The sequence below is a fragment of the Mustela lutreola genome, chromosome 5 (assembly GCF_030435805.1).
Source record: "Mustela lutreola isolate mMusLut2 chromosome 5, mMusLut2.pri, whole genome shotgun sequence".
In the NCBI taxonomy this organism is placed as follows: Eukaryota; Metazoa; Chordata; class Mammalia; order Carnivora; family Mustelidae; genus Mustela; species Mustela lutreola.
Window position 1 is genome coordinate 130594804 of NC_081294.1, and position 16992 is coordinate 130611795.

The window sequence follows — 16992 nt, forward strand, 5'->3', positions numbered from 1 at the left end:
TTCTGTTGATCTATGTGTCTGTTTTTATGCTGGTATCATCCTGTTTTGATTATTACAGATTTGAAGTATACCTTGAAGTCTAGAATTGTGAATACTCCAGTTTTGTTTTTCATTTTCAGAATTGCTTTGGCTATTCAGATTTCTTTAGTGATTCCATACAAATTTTAAGATTGCTCTAGTTCTGTGAAAAATACTGTTGGTAAGGATTGCATTAAATCTGTAGATTGTTTTGTGTAGTATGAACATTTTATCAATATTTGTTCTTCCAATCCATGAGCATGGAATATCTTTCCATTTGTTTGCATCATCTTTAGTTTCTTTCATCAGTGCTTTGTAGTTTTCAGAGGACAGGTCTTTCAAATCCTTGGTTAAGTTTATTCCTAAGTATTTTATTATTTCAGGTGCAATTGTAAATAGGATTTTTTAATTATTTTTTACCACTTCATTATTAGTATATAGAAATGTAACAAATTTCTGTATTTTGATTTTGTATACTGTGACCTTACTGAATTCATTTATCAGTTCTAGGAGTTTTGAGTGGAGTCTTCAGGGTTTTCTGTAATAAAGGATCATCATATGCAAATAGTGAAAGTTTTACTTCTTCCTTACAAATTTGGATGCCTGTTATTTCTTTTTCTTGTCTGAGTGCTGTGGTTAGGAATTTCAATATTATGTTGAATATAAGTGGTGAAAATGGATATCCTTTTCTTGTTCCTGATCTTAAGGGGAAAGCTCTCAGTTTTTCAGCATTGACTGTGTTGTTAGCTGTGGGTTTTCATATGAGGCCTTTATTATATTGAGGTATGTTTCCTCTAAACCTACTTTGTTGAGGGTTTTCATCATGAATGGATATTGTATTTTGTCAAATGCTTTTTTTACACCTATTGAAATGATCATATGGTTTTATCCTTTCTCTTATTGACGTGATGTATCACATTGATTGATTTGTGAATATTAAACCACCCTTGCATCTCAGGAGTAAATCTCACTTGATTGTGGTGGATGATTTTTTTTAATGTATTGTTGGATTTTTTTGTTGTTGTTGCTAATATTTTGTTGAGGACTTTTACATCTATTTTCATCAGAGATATTGGCCTGTGTTTCTTTTTCTTTGGTGTCTTAATCTGTTTTTCATATTAGGATAATGCTGACTTCATAGAATAAATTTGGAAGCTTTCCTTCCTCTCCTATTTCTTAGAATAATTTGGGAATAATGGGTATTAACTCTTCAGATGTTTTGTAAAATTCACCTGTGAAGCCGTCTCGTCCTGGACTTCTGTTTGTTGGGATTTTTCTGATTACTGATCTAATTTCATTGCTGGTAATGGTCTTTTCAGATTTCTATTTCTTCCGGATTCAATTTTGGGAGGTTACATATTTCTCAGAATTTATCCATTTCTTCTACATCATCCAGTTTCTTGGCATATAATTTTTTATAACATTCTCTTATAATCCTTTGTTATTTCTGTGATGTCAATTGTTATTTCTCCTGTTTTGTTTCTGATTTGTTTATTTGAGTCCTCTCTCTCTCTCTATTTCTCTCTGTCCTTCTTTCTCTCTTTTATTTATGAGTCTGGCTAAAGTTTTATCAACTTGGTTGATAGTTTCAAAGAACTGGCTTCTGGTTTCATTGATCTGGGTTTTTTGTTTGTTTTACTTTGTTTTGGTTTTTTGTTTTGTATTGTTTTTAGTTTCTAATTCATTTATTTCTGCTCTAATCTTTATTATTTTGTTCCTTCTATTAGTTTTGCATTCTGCTTGTTCCTCTTTTTCTAGCTCTTTTAGGTGTAAGGTCACATTCTTTATTTGAGATTTTTCTTGCTTCTTTAAGTAGGCCTGTATTGCTCTAACCTTCCCTCTTAGAATAGTTTTTGCTACATCCTGAAGATATTGGATCATTGTGTTTTCATTTTCGTTTGTCTCCATGTGTGTTTGGATTTCCTCCTTGATTTCTTGGTTGAGCCATTCATTATTTAGTAGCATGTTATTTAACCTCCATGTATTTGTATTCTTCCCAGATTTTTTTTCTTGTGGTTCATTTCTAGTTTCACAGAGTTATGGTTGGAAAAGATGCATAGCATGACTTCATTGATTTTTAATTTGTTGACACTTGTTTTGTGGCCTAAAGTGTGATCTGTTCTGGAGAATGTTCCATATGCACTTGAAAAGAATTTGTACTCTGTTAATTCAGGATGGGATGTTCTGAATATTTCTGTTAGATCCATTTGGTTCAATGTATCATTCAAAGCCCTTGTTTCTTTGCTAATTTTCTCTTTAGATGATCTATCCATTGATGTAAGTGGGGTGTTAAAGTTCTCTACTATTGCTATTGATTATCTTCTTTAAGTTGTCATTAGTTGTTTTATGTATTTCAGTGCTCCCATGTCGGATGCATAAATATTTAAAATTGTTGTATCTTCATGTTGGATTTTTTCCTTTATGATTATGTTGTGTCTTTCTTTGTCTTTATTGTTGTCTTTATTTTAAGGTCTATTTTTTCCAATATAAGTATTGCTGCCCTGGCTTTCTTTTCACTTCCATTCACATGATAAATTCTTTTCCACCCCTTGACTTTCAATCTGCTTGTCTTTTGATATGAAATGAGTCTCTTGTAGGAAGTATATAGATGGGTCTTGCTTTTTTATCCATTCTGTCATCCTCTGTCTTTTGATTGGAGCACTTAGTCTATTTACATTCAAAGTAATTATTTATAGGTATATGCTTATTGCTACTTTGTTACTTGTTTTTTGGTTGTTTTTGCAGTTCTTCTTTGTTCCTTCTCTTGCTCACTTCTCTCACGGTTTGCTCAGTTTCTTTAGTGATATACTTGTATTCGTTTCTCTTTATTTTTTCCATATCTATTACTGGTTTTTGATTCATGGTAGGATGTGATAGGTTTATAAACAACATCTTATGCATACAGTAGTCCATGTTAAGTTGATGGTTACTTAAGTATCAACCCATTCTTCATTCCTCTCCCCCTCCACGTTTTAGGTGTATGGTGTCATACCTCACATTCTTTTCATTTGTGAGTCCCTTAACTGATTTTTATAGAAATTCTTAATTTTTACCTCTTTTGTACTCCTGCTTTTCTCATGGCTGCTCATGGGCTTTTCTTTCCATTTCAAGAGTCCCTTTTACCATTTCTTATAGGGCTCATTTATGGTCGTGAATTCCTTTACTTTTGTTTGTCTGGGAAACTCTTTTTCTCTCCTTCTATTCTGAATGATAGTCTTATTGTAAAGAGTATTCTTGGTTGCAAGAGTTTTTCCTTCAGCACTTTGAACATATCATGCCACTGTCTCTGGCCTGCAAGTTTCTGCTGAAAAATCAGCTGTTAGCTTGTTTCTCTTATATGTAACTGTTGTTTTTGGTTTTGGTTTTGGTGGTGTTGGGTTTTTTTGTTTTGTTTTTTTTGTTTTTTTCCTCTTTCTGCTTTTAAAATTCTCTCTTTATCACTACTTTTTGCCATTTTAATTACTATGTGTCTTGATGTGTACCTCCTTTGGTTGATTTTGTTGAGAGCTTTCTGTGCATCCTGGACCTGGTTATCTGTTTCCTTCCCCAAATTCAGTAAGCTTTCAAGCTATTAATTCTATAAGTAAATTTTCTGCCTCCTTTTCTCTTTTTTTCCTTCTGACATCTCTATAATGCAAATGTCATTATCCTTCATGGTATCAATGAGATCCCTAAGTCAATCTTCATTTTTCATTTCTTTTTTCCTCACCTTCAACTTGATTGCTTTCCATTACTCTGTCCTCCAGGTCACTGATCCACTCCTCTGCTTCCTCTAGTCTACTATTTATTCCATTTAGTTTATTTTTAATTTCATTTATTGAATTTTTGATGTCTATTTATTGATTCTTTGTTTTATGTTTTCTATCTCTTTGTTAAGGGTCTCACTGAGGTCCTCCACTCTTTTCTAAAGTCCAGTGTCTTTATGACCATTACTTTAAATTTTCTATCATGCATATTATTTACATCCACTTTATTTAGGTTTCTTGCTGTGATTTGTCCTGCTTTTTTTTTTTTTTTTTTTCATTTGGGAAATATTCTTCTGTCTCCTCATTTTATCTAACTCTCTGTGTTTCTGTGTGTTAGGAAAGTCAGATATATCTCCTGCTTTTGAAAGTAGTGGCCTTATGAAGAAGAGATGCTGTAGTGCCCTGCAGTACAATGTCCCCTATTCACCAGAATCTGGTGTTTCAGGTGTATCTCCTATGTGTGTTACATATGCCGTGCTGATGTGGCTGAGCTGCTTTTGCCTTCAGTCCAGTTGTCTGAAATGGCTCTCTTTGCCTGTTAGGGGCAGGGCTTGGTCCCTGTGTTATTAGTATGCCAGTCTGGGGCTGCTTTGAGCTTGAGTTGAGTCAGACCAGGCATTTGCTAGAGATGCAGTAACAACATACTGGAGGGTGCTTTCCCTATGTTGTCCCCTAAGAGGCTTTTTTGGTAGGTTGGGCATGCAGTCAAACCCAGATGTCTGTCCCCAAGTCCACTGCTAGGGCTGCAGTCAGACTGGTGTGTGTGTGGTTATCTTCTCCTTTCCCTGGGGCAGGAGTCACTTTGGAGTGATGCTGGGCCCTGTCAGATTGCTAGACTTGTGTCACCAATAAGAAATTTTCAGAATTATTCTCTTTGTATATCTCATTTCATTTAAAGCTTATAACAACTCTATAAAATGGGCATTATAAGCCTCAATTTACAGATGTGAATTGAGATCAGAAGTTAATTATTTTGCCTAAAGCCACACAGGTTGTATTCGGATCTCAGAATGACTGACTCCAAAGCCAACTGTATTACTCATTGTGGTATTATTTTATTTTTCTTTAGCTTTGGATTATTTCATCATGAGTTTTAAGCCCAGTTCTAACTTTGTAAGTAAAAGACTTGACAAATATTAAGTAAAACAGTAAAATATTTTTGGAAACCAAATTCTTTTTTTTTTTTTTTTTTTAATTTATTCGACAGGGAGAGAGAGAGATCTCAAGTAGGCAGAGAGGTAGGCAGAGAGAGAGGGAGAAGCAGGCTCCCCGCTGAGCAGAGAGCCCGGGGCTCAATTCCAGGACTCTGAAATCATGACCCAAGCCAAAGGCAGAGAGGCTCAACCCACTGAGCCACCCAGGCCCCCCTGGAAACCAAATTCTTAACACATACAAATAGCCTAAGTTACTTTAATGCCATTTGACACGATAATTCCCCTTCTAAAATGTACCCTAAGGAAATAAACAGAGGGAAAGATAAAGATGCTTTGCAAAGGAATGGCTCTTACCAGATTAGTCATAATCTTGGAATCCTGGAATAACCGAAATATCCAAAAGTATGTAAATGGTTAAATAAATTACTATGTATTCACCTAATGTTTATTATGTAGTCATTGAAAAATCGTAAATTTAAAAATACTTTAAAACATTAGAAAATGCTTTAATTATTAGGTTAAAAAAATGTACTCATGCACTTAATAATAATATGCTGTAAGAAGTGTATTTATATATGTGCATGTAAAGAGGATTTGTAGAAAATATACCCAATATTAAAGTGCTTACCTCTATGTTGTAAAATTGTGGGTAATTTTTATTTTCTTCCTCATATTTTCAAGTACTCTTCAGATTTTTCTGCAATGAATATATATTACTTTGCACTAAGGAAAAAAAAAACTCTTTTGTTTTAATTTTAATAAACGCTGAATTTCAAAATCCAGGAGCTAAAACTGTAATACTTCTATTCTCTAGCAAACTAAGTCTTTTAATATGTTAGCTTCAGCTATAGCATGCATTTATATTTTTATTAAAAATTTTAATGAGTTTAAAAATACCAATCTTCTAGAGAGTTTTAAGAATTAATGTTTATATTGTGCTTTGGGATCATTGGATAAAAGCTTCTATATACTGGAATGTATTATTAAAGTTATTAAAGTAAATTGAAGGCAAAGCATGTAATAAAAATTTCCCTGTGGCAAAAAATCTAAGGTCCATATATGGTTCCATGGTGCTTAGATCACATTTAACTGTGAAAGTACCAAGATTAACATGAAATATTTTTGCTGTGGTCTGAAATCAACAATGAATATGTACTGTGTAGAATTCGGTATTTAATTATATATCATATAGCCTAGTGTATTTTGAAATTATAGACCACAAAATTTTATATCACATATTAGATGCCAGAATTACAAAAATGAAAATGTTTTTTATTTCAGAGAACTCACACAGTTAGTTTCACTTGGTAACAGTAATGTTAAGGACATACTGATGGAAATGGAATTTTTAAATCTCAAGCCACCATCAAACCTTCCAGGTGTATAATCATATTTTCAGTCATTTCCTAGTTATTCACATTAGAAGTAAGTAATAGAGCTCATCTGTCAATCAGGTTCTCAGATCTGACTTACAATAATCATGAGATACAAGTAGGGAGAAAAAGGAGGATATCCATAGAGACTCTATCTATCTAAATAATAGAAAGAATCAGAAAGAGAAGAAAAGATAATCATGTTTCATGGTGATGGAAAGTGGGTTTCAAATTTACGATGTAGGATGTTCAATAACAACTTCAGGGTAGCAAGAGAACTAGAGAATTTAGGAAAGACTTTTTAGAAATGTAATTAAGGAATTCTTTTTGATGTACTATGAGATAGGTAGACATTGGAATTCATTTTTAGTTGTACTTGTTGACTTTATTTTGAATATGATTCTCTATGGAAATTGTGCCACTTGAGGCTCCAAGATTTATTTGGGTTACAAAGGAATGCAATTGACTAAAAAAGAGATGAGTTATAAGCTTAACCAATCAAAAGTATATATTAAAGATGTTTCCCTTTTGTTACATAAGTCAAAGGAAAGTAGCCCCATGTTTTAAGAGGTTAATTCTAATATTAGTTTAGAAAATCATTTTGGGGGGCTCCTGGATGGCTCAGTCAGTTAAGCATCTGCCCTGCAGCAGACTCCCTGGTCAGTGGGAGTCTGCTTTTTCTTCTGCCCCTCCCCCACTCATGCTCTCGATCTCTCGCTCAAATAAATAAATAAATGGTTTTTTTTAATTTAAAAAAAAAAAGAAAACCTTTTTTTACAAATTAAGTTATTAGAATTAGTTGATCTTGGTAAAATACATATGAAATTATACAGCCTTTTTTCACATGTGAACTGTTCTTTAATATGTAAAAAACCCTAAGTAATGCATTTTTTTTTAATGTTTTTCAGTTGCCTAAATGGCAGTTGACATTTTTTTCATTAGTAAAACAATGTAAATTATATATAAGCCAGAAGACAATTTCAAAAAATTAAGTGTCTTATTAAATGATGTGGTTAAGACAGTTCTAAACTTTAGTGCATTAGAATCATCTGTACAGTTTATTACAAGTATAGATTTCCAGCATTCAGTACAGCTGTGAAGATTCTGATTCAAAAGGTCTGATGTGGAACCCAATCATCTGACCAAGTGATTCTGAAGCAGAATATTTGAACATCATAGATGGAGAAGCACTGAATTAAGTTGTAATTCCAAATAACTGGAGAAACTTCATGCTGTACAAAACCATGTATGGTATTTTTAGCATTTTTTTGCATACATAATATCCTAAAAATATCACTGATTGCAAATAATATTTTAAATCCACATACACAATTTTAGAACCACGTAAAATTTCCCTGCAAACTTTGGTCAGTTCATTCTTAAACTTGGTTGTGCATTTTTTTTTTTAAGATTTTTATTTATTTATTTGACAGGCAGAGATCACAAGTAGGCAGAGAGGCAGGCAGAGAGAGAGGAAGGGAAGCAAGCTTCCCGCTGAGCAGAGAGCCCAATGCCGGCTCAATCCCAGGACTCTGGGATCATGACCTGAGCTGAAGGCAGAGGCTTTAACCCACTGAGCTACCCAGGTGTCCCTGGTTGTGCATTTTTAACTTCAGAAACCAATGTCCACATAGACTATTTTTATAGCACAAATTTACTACAGTAAACTATTGGCGTAGTGTTGAATAATAAAACTGAGGCTATTAAAAAAGTAGTTACTTACATTAGAAAAATTGAAACATTATCCTCTGCCTTTTCAACCTTTCTCACTGGTTTTGTCTATTTGCATAAAAAGCAAAACGGAAATTGATTTAAGTATCCTATGAATCTGAGTAATGGACCCTTGAGTCTGAGTAAGAAAATCTAATTTTCCTTGACATCTTTTTCTTCTAATTTGTCTGGGTAATTTCTTTGACTCTCCAATTTACATAACCTAAATATAAAAAGTTATAGTCATCATTGACTAGACCTGTTACAAAAAAATAATATCAGAATCATAAAGTTCTATCAGAAAAGTTAACTACAACTCATCTATAAATGCATCAAAACAGTTCAGCTGGAATTCCAACATTCAGATCTTGAAGCACTTAATAAGCATTTTTATAGAAAAGCATTGAATAGGTTGCTCTTTTATTAATGGGTCCAAATGTTTGGTCATATTTCATTTGGAAAACATAAATATCAAGCTCTGAACACCTCCCAGACTGGAATCTGATTTTATTCACTGCTGTATCTCAGTGCCTAGAATGGTTCTGACAAGTAGAAAGATCTCAATATATATTTGTAACAGAGTGTACATTATTGGTAAATTTTTATAGATCAAGGTCAAAGACTGCACTGTTTGAGAGAGTTAAGTAGATCCTTTCTTCTATGTACAAGAAGGTGCCTGTACAGTGGTTTTTGAATATAAGGTGGTTAAATCATGTCAGGATGTTATGTAATGTTTGTAATCATCAGAGTAATTCCAAGTATGGTTTTATTCACTTACATTTTTCCTTTCATTGTTCAGGTAAACTGGAGCAGGTTGACAACAATTTGAAGTCTTTGCATCACAATAAACTCTCAGCAATTTAGCAGTCAGATATATCAATATCTGAACTAGCCCCTTTGTGGATTATTCACAGAGGATATAATAAGCTTTATGTTCTACTGACTTAGTCTACATATAACCTCTGTGGGATTTTAGATCATTTCTCTCTCTTCCTCTTAGGGTCAGACATTGCATAAAACCATGGAAGCCAAAACACATCATTACCTTCCAATATGCTCCTTAAGAAAGATGTGAGTCAGACCATGGATGAGCTTAGAAAGAGATAAGGTGAGCTCCAGATGTTGTGAATCAGTCAGAACCAATCTAGCATCTCTCTTGTGCATGGAGTCCATGTAACAGGAAAGACTTTGGCAAATGATAAAACAGCATGGGAAGCTGGGGAATTTTTCAAATCAGATATTCAGAATGTGTTTTCATCATTTGAATGGAAATGGTATAACTCCCAACACATCAAACACCTGGATTAAATAGAGTACAGAAAAACAGAGCAAAACAAAATATAAATTACTTGCAATTTACCATTCTCGCATTATCCTTGTCAGTGGTCCCCCCATTAGCATAAATAATTCAAACTTTCCAAAATGATTTGTGACCCAGTTGTTCAAATTGTATAATAAGTGACTACATTATGTAATGTTTTAAAACTAAGCTATGCTTAAAATTTTTAAATTGCACTACTCTGTATTTAGATAACTGGATATACATTTGGAAGAACACTATTGGATTCAAGTTAATCTTCTATGTTTATTGGTAATCATATTGGTTCGGTAAGATACCTAAATATGCTTCTAACCACAGACTATTAAATGGTTACACTTGCATTTGCAGTGAATGTTTGTTGTCAACAATTTTTATTTTTCTCTTTAAAAAATAAGTTTGGGAATGTCTTTATAACAGTACTATTAAGTCATGCATTGACAACTCTCTGCCACAATCCAAAATTACAAAAATGATATATAAAATGTAATATGAGAAAGATAAAAAATATATATAGCTAAGTTCAAAATAAGGCAATCATTTTTATGGATTGAAGCACAAAGAAGTCGATGGCATAGGAATGGCACTCATGATAGATTTGTTGAGAAACAGGCAACAACAACCAGGGCTTTGGTACCCACAGAATAATGGAACTAAATCCATTTGGATGTGGGGGTTGAAGCCTGTCTCTTTGCTTGAAAACAAGGCCAATGTGGGTTTCCATGCCTACGAAAGGAAGCTGAAAAGAGCTGAAATTTAATATTTTCTGAGGTTACAGCTGATATAAAATATCATGCCTGTTCTGGGCTGAGTGTTCTCCCAAAATTCATGTGTTGAAGGCCCTAATCCCTTGTACCCTATACTATGTTTAGAGATTGGGTCTTTAAAGGTAATTGAGTTTAAATGAGATCATAATCTAACATGACTGTCATCTTTATAAGAAGAGGAGATTAGGACATAGATACAGTCACAGAGGGAAGACCATGTAAAAACATTTGGCCATCTACAAGTCAAGAGGAGAGGCCTTCTGAAGAAACCAACCCTGCTGACAACTTGATTTTGGAATTCTAGCCTCCAGAACTGTGAAGAAATAAATTTCTTTTGTTTAAACAACCTAACCTGCAGTTCTTTTTTGTGGCAGCCCTAGCAAACTAATCCAATGTCTGTGGATGCAGAATGATGCAAAAGCAGCCTCACAGTCCGGCTCCAAGTCAAGCTGTCCATTAGTCAGCCATTGAATCTGTATTACCCCAACACGGTATGGACCTGGGTTCTTAGCTGGAGGAAACTGTTCCTAGGAAGCTGGTTGGATACAACCACAAAATCACTAGACAGGATAGGGATGTCCAGAGAGAAAAGGGTGGGGTGGGGGATGAGAATCCCATTCAAGATGAGCCTGCACACCAGATTTGCAAAACACATAATAAAAAATAATACAAAAAATGAGACCAACCAAATCACCAATTGGAAGGTGAATTTACTCAATCCCAAATTAAAATAATAGAACAATCTAAAAATAATTTTTAATTAGGAATATCTTGGAAACCTTAAAGATGTAAGGAACAGTCTCCTTAATAAAAAAAAGTTATGAAAATGCACAAATGGATATAAAAAGCAGAAGTTCCTAGAAATAAAAATTGTAGTTATTAAAGTAAGAAATTCAGTGGTTTTGAAACTATGAAGTTTCAAAAAAAAAAATTACAAGATATTATTGAGGAATTCACCCAGAATGTGGTAAAGCAAGAAAAAGAGCAGTTAATTTCTGGGGAGCATAAATTGAAAATCTAAACATCATCTGATAGAAATTCCATAGGATAAGAATAGAGAATGTAGTGGAGAAGTAGCATGAAAAGATAGAATAACTGAGACTTTTTCTAAATTAAATCAATCTGGAATCCATTAAAAGCATCAGTCTTAAAAGTTGAAATTATTAGATTTTCTTTCCAAGGACAAAATGCAAGATTTCATGCTTTTTTCACTGTGGACCTTAAAGACCTTAAAATGTGGAAGTTAAAGTCTATAAAAAGGTATGTACCTTAGGATCTACACTAGTATCAAATAATCATACCTTGGTAAGTAGGAGTTTCCCCTGAAGAACATGGATATACTCACCCTGTCTGTCACCCTGTGTAATGGTAAATCCTAGGGCAGAAAATAGGGCTGGAGGAAGAAGGACTTATTCCTGTTTAGGATTTAGATTACAAAGAATAGAGGCTTAAGAATATTAGTGATGGCAGCAGCAAAAACCTACTTTGTGAATAAAGGCTCCATCTTCAAGGGGTAATATCTAAGTTCTAAGCCCACTAGTATCTTGAACATTATTGAATCTATATTCTCACCCTAACAACAAAGGGCATGTCAAGAGTAGGCATACCAGGTATCTAATGCTAGAAGCTCTTATGAGTGCCTTATAATATTCTCCTACTTGAAATGAAGTGGCAGGCCCATAGTGGTTGGGTTCTAGTGTTTTCTGCCTAAGGGTAACGTGATACACATCTTTTTTCTGAAGGTGCCGTCTGAGTCTTAGTGATTTGGCCAAGATTGGCCATGATCATGAAGGCCTAAAGATATGGGGTGTATTGGTTTTGTAGGGCTGCCATAACCAAGTGCTAAACACTGGGAGGCTTAAACAACAGAAATTTATTTCCTCACAGTTCTGGTGGCTGGAAGTCCAATATGAAGGTGTTAGCAGCATTCATTTCTTCTGGGGCCTCTCTTCTTGAGAGAGATGGCTGTCTTCTCTCTTTGTCTTCACATGGTCTTTGTGTACATCTGTGTCCCAGTCTCCTCTTCTCATTTTTTCTTTTTTAAATATTTTATTTATTTATTTGACAGACAGAGATCACAAGCAGGCAGAGAGGCAGGCAGAGAGAGAAGAGGAGAAGCAGGCTTCCTGCTGAGCAGAGAGCCTGATGTAGGGCTCAACCCCAGGACCCTGGGATTATGACCTGAGCCAAAGGCAGAGGCTTTAACCCACTGAGCCACCCAGGCGCCCCCCCCCCCCCAGTCTCCTCTTCTTATGTAAGAAAACCAGTCATTGGTTTAGGGTCCACCCGTACAACCTTATTTTACCTTAATTACCACTTCAATGGCCCTTTCTCCAAATATAATTACATTCTGAGGTATTGAGGGTTAGGCCTTCAGCATACAAATTTGGGCATATGCAATCCAGTGTTATGAACTGGGTTTATCTTCAAATATCAGAATCACCCAAGATGAGGTTCAAGCAATAGACAACAGAAATTTTTGTGGTGACAACAGCAAGGAGCTGCTGGAGGAGGCAAGCAGAAACAGAGACAGGGCTGTTCAAAATCCAGCCGCCACAGAGACCTGACCCCATGAGTGCATCAAGCTCATTTGGAGGAGTCCTGAGTTACAAGCTTGCTTAAGCTGCTCCTTAGAAAATTTTGGGAAGAAAGTTACTGGATTTTAGACTTTCTGGTTAACTTGAACAAATGAAGGCTCAATTTGAACACCAAAGAAAATATGACTTGTTTTTATCTCTAGGTGGGTAAGCAAAGCATACAGATCATCATTTCAGAATATGAATAAAGCTTTTATTGCTAAAGAAGAAAAAAGTAAGGGGTGAAGAAGCTGAAGTGGCAGCTAAGAAGAATGGAGTTTAAGGGGAGCCTGGGTGGCTCAGTGGGTTAAAGCCTCTGCTTTCGGCTCAGGTCATGATCCCAGGGTCCTGGGGTTGAGCCCTACATTAGCTCTCTGCTCAGCAAGGAGCCTGCTTCCACCTCTCTTTCTCTCTCTCTCTCTGCCTACTTGTGACCTCTGCCTGTCAAATACATAAATAAAATCTTATAAAAAGAAGAAGAAGAAGCATGGAGTTTAAGAGACATGGCCCCACTGTCTACTGAAAGATGCTGCTTAGCAGATTCTACAGCAGGTTCTGCTTGGGTCTGAGGGTAACCTACTAAGTTATTAAATATGTGAGAGGAATGTTAAAAACCTGTATTTGTTTTAGTGTAATTCCTACAGCATATTTTCAAAACTCCCCATAACTTTTAGAATTTAAAAGTAAATTTAAGCAAAAGGAACATGGAGAAGATCTATATATGGGTCTTAACTCTTAGATAAATTTAACCACTGGAAGACTACCATTGCTCACAGAGCTTCTCCCTTGATAACTAATCAATACCCTTAAGCCAAGTGTACAAAGGCAGCCAATGAAGAAGAGGCTCAAACTTTTTGTTTATTTTTTCCTTCAGGAAATACCAATAAATATACAACAGCAAATTAGAGAGATGAGGTCCCTACTCTCACAGTATTTCTGTTTGTGCCAAATAAGAATAAACTAAGGAAGGTTTAATAGAAGGCTAAGTTACAAAATCATGGGCAGAATGAAGGGAAGCTAGAAGGAATAGAGCAGATTTCTGGGTTCAGTAATATGCAACTATTATTAGATCTTCATAGATCTCAAAGAGCAGGTAAAGGGAAAGACAATAGAACCAAGAAGTAGAGTGCCTGATAGAACCACCTTGACAGAAGCTGTGACTTTTAGTCAAGGAGTGCAGTCAGCACAAGGGGATGATCAGAAATAGAACCAGAGGAATAAAAACTCCCACTTTCTCTTCTTCCTCCCTGTGTTTCCTCTGTTGGGACACCCCATTAACCAAATCCAACCTGAGGCCAGAAGGTAAGGGACCACTCATGGAATCCATGTAGGTCAGTGCCCGAGTCTAAGAGCAGGGTAGACCAGTGGAGACTCGATCTGGTGGGGGAATAGAAGATGTCTGGCCTGGCATCCGTATCTCTGCATTCCATCAACTTGAGTCCAGTGCAAAGAGGAGCTCACTGCCTTTTACATACACCATGTTGGACCCCGCCCCAATAAATGGCCTTTCCAAATATTTGATGTTTTATAGTAATGGCAAAGAACTTCACTCTCAAGGAATTTGGACACTCATAAATGAGATCAACACTTACAAATTTCAAAGCACTTGCTTAAAGTACTCCCAAAGGGTCTCTTAAGAGAGGCTGGGAGTTCTTTCTGGCAGGGATTGGTAATAATAACAGCTTAGTCAAAGGTGGCTCCCCATAGCCTGTGTCTGAATAAGAAGACTTGAGAAACCTAGATTTTGAGTTAAAATTTAGGCTCCCATTAGAAAAGAAACCTTTAAAAATTATAAAGGCCAGTAAAATGAACCAATGTAAAAATTTTTGTGTCACTTCTCCTAATATCTGAAGAAAACACAAGATTCCCTTCACTACCATCCTTCTTCCTTATCACTCCAACACTTTCTGCCCTTGTTTAAAAAAAAATTACTGAATATTTTTAAGGTGTGCCCATCCTTTCCCTTTGTTTATTTTACATGTCTTGAATACCCTTTTATCCATGAGTCTCAAAGTATTTCATAAACATTAATTTTCCTAACAAATATGTGAGGTTCAAGTATAATTATCTCTTTCCTCCCAATTGTTTAAATATAAGAAACACAGAAATGATAAGAAACCACACCCCTGGTCTCAGAGCAAATCTATTGCAGAATGGAATTCTATTTCCCTCGTCACCAGCAATCTTTCCAGTTCTTATACCACTGAAAAGAATACGTCAGTGTTTTACTTTTCATTACCCTACCCCAATAATTGAGGATCCTCTTAAGGAAACTAATGATTGTAGAGTGTGTAACATGAGTCAGACACTGTGTTTTCAATCAGCGATTCCCAAACTTCACTGCACATTCCAAGCATCTGGGAAGCTTTAAAAAGTCCTGATGCTCAAGCCACACCCCGTGCCAATTAATCCGAAACATTGGAGGTAGAGCCCAGATGTCATTGTTTTTTTCAACTTCCTGGATGATTAAAATGTGCTCTCAAATTCAAGAACCAGTGCTTGAAATCTTTACCGCCTAAAGTGTGGTATGCAGACCAACTGTATCAACGTCATCTAGGAGCTTCTTGGACATGCAGAATTGCATGTGCCACCCCAGGCCTACTGAAACAATATTCATTTTACCACGCCCCAGGTGGTTAACATGCATGCCCAAGTTTGGAGAACACTGTTTTAAATAACCAAATAAACAAAAGAGGTCAGTGGCACTATCTTCATTTTATAAATGAAAAAGCATGCTTAGAAAGGTCAAGTAATATGCACAGATTCTGACGCAGGACTGATTAACTTAAAAATTATATTTTTCACCACACCAGTTTAAACTGGAGGAGGATAGTCACAGACTTTCAAAAAAGTCACTGAAAACATTGAAACCTCATCCAAGAATTAACAAAAAAGGGTTTTTTTTGATTTGGGGTTTTTTTTGTTTGGTTGGTTGTTTTTTTGTTTTTTTGTTTTTTTGCTTGCATTTTGAAGGATTTGTCATCCCAGAAGCTCTCCATGCAAATCTACAGACCCAAGGACCACAGGTTGTAAATACCACCACTCCTTTGCATTCCCTACCCCACAGCTCCATGACCTATATGATAAGGATATTTAATTTCTATTCAGTGTAAAAAGAGATCTAATAAAGAATACAAGCTATATCTTAGATGGGTAATCACACACACACACACACACACTCTCTCTCTCTCTCTCTCTGGGAATTTAACAACCAAGAGCCCTTTTGAAAGGCACATTGACAGAGAGTAACATTGTACATGGTCTCTTCCACACACCTGTTAGCAGTTGAACCTAATTGTTCAGCATCTGGTACTGATTTGGGATTCTTTCACTCTATCTCATTATTCCTTTTCCATAATTTTTTCTGGTTTGGAACTGCTGCTGTTTCTGCACGATGTATATATTTTTAAAACTAAAAAGACATATTTTGAAAGAACTCTGGAGAAAGACATAAAGTTACTTCTTTATAATCCATTTTGCAGTCAAATTTATTTAAACTGACAGTGGTGATTATTAGGTGTGGAAAATCTAAGGGTAAGAAAAAATTTAACTAGTTGGCTATCCTTCATTTTCTACTATCTCTTCCTTACATTTAGGTAGTTTGGCTAAATTCATAAATACCTGATTTGCAGATATTTATGGATTAGAATTACAAGGAATATTGTCATGAGTAAAAAAAGATGCCTTTTCTGGGTTGTAAACCCTTTGAAGCAGAAGTACATGTAATATTATGTACATATTATATTAGTTAGATTGCATCTCTAAAGCAAAATGCCCTTGATGGAACATTAGATAAAACAAGACATTTTCAGAAGAAACGAGAGGGAGATGATAAAGTCAAGAGATTTAAAATATATAACATTAAAAAAAAAGTAATGGTTACATATAAAAAAACATACAAACACACATTAAATCACAGATCAAGGATCATTTAAGAGTGTTTATTTACAACTCCAATATGGCTTTTCTTGAGTGTGCTTATACAACATCAAGATCAATGGCTACTTTGAAACCAAAATACCATCTGAGATTGGGCTGTTGGAGGCAAAACACAGACCAAAGCATTAAATAACATGAATCACATCTTGATTATAACATAAACTGGGATTTTTAAATTATTTAAAATCTATAGAGAAAGGAAAATAAGCTATTCAATAATTTTAAAATTCTTAAAAGCAGATAATGAATGAACTTGGTTCTTTAATAAACCTGGAAAATACAGTATATTCTCCTAATTATTGTGACTTGGAAAAAAAAGTACTAACTCTTTGAGGCCACATAGTTCAACAGAACATGTATTTAGAATAAATACCTCAGGGGTACCTGCATG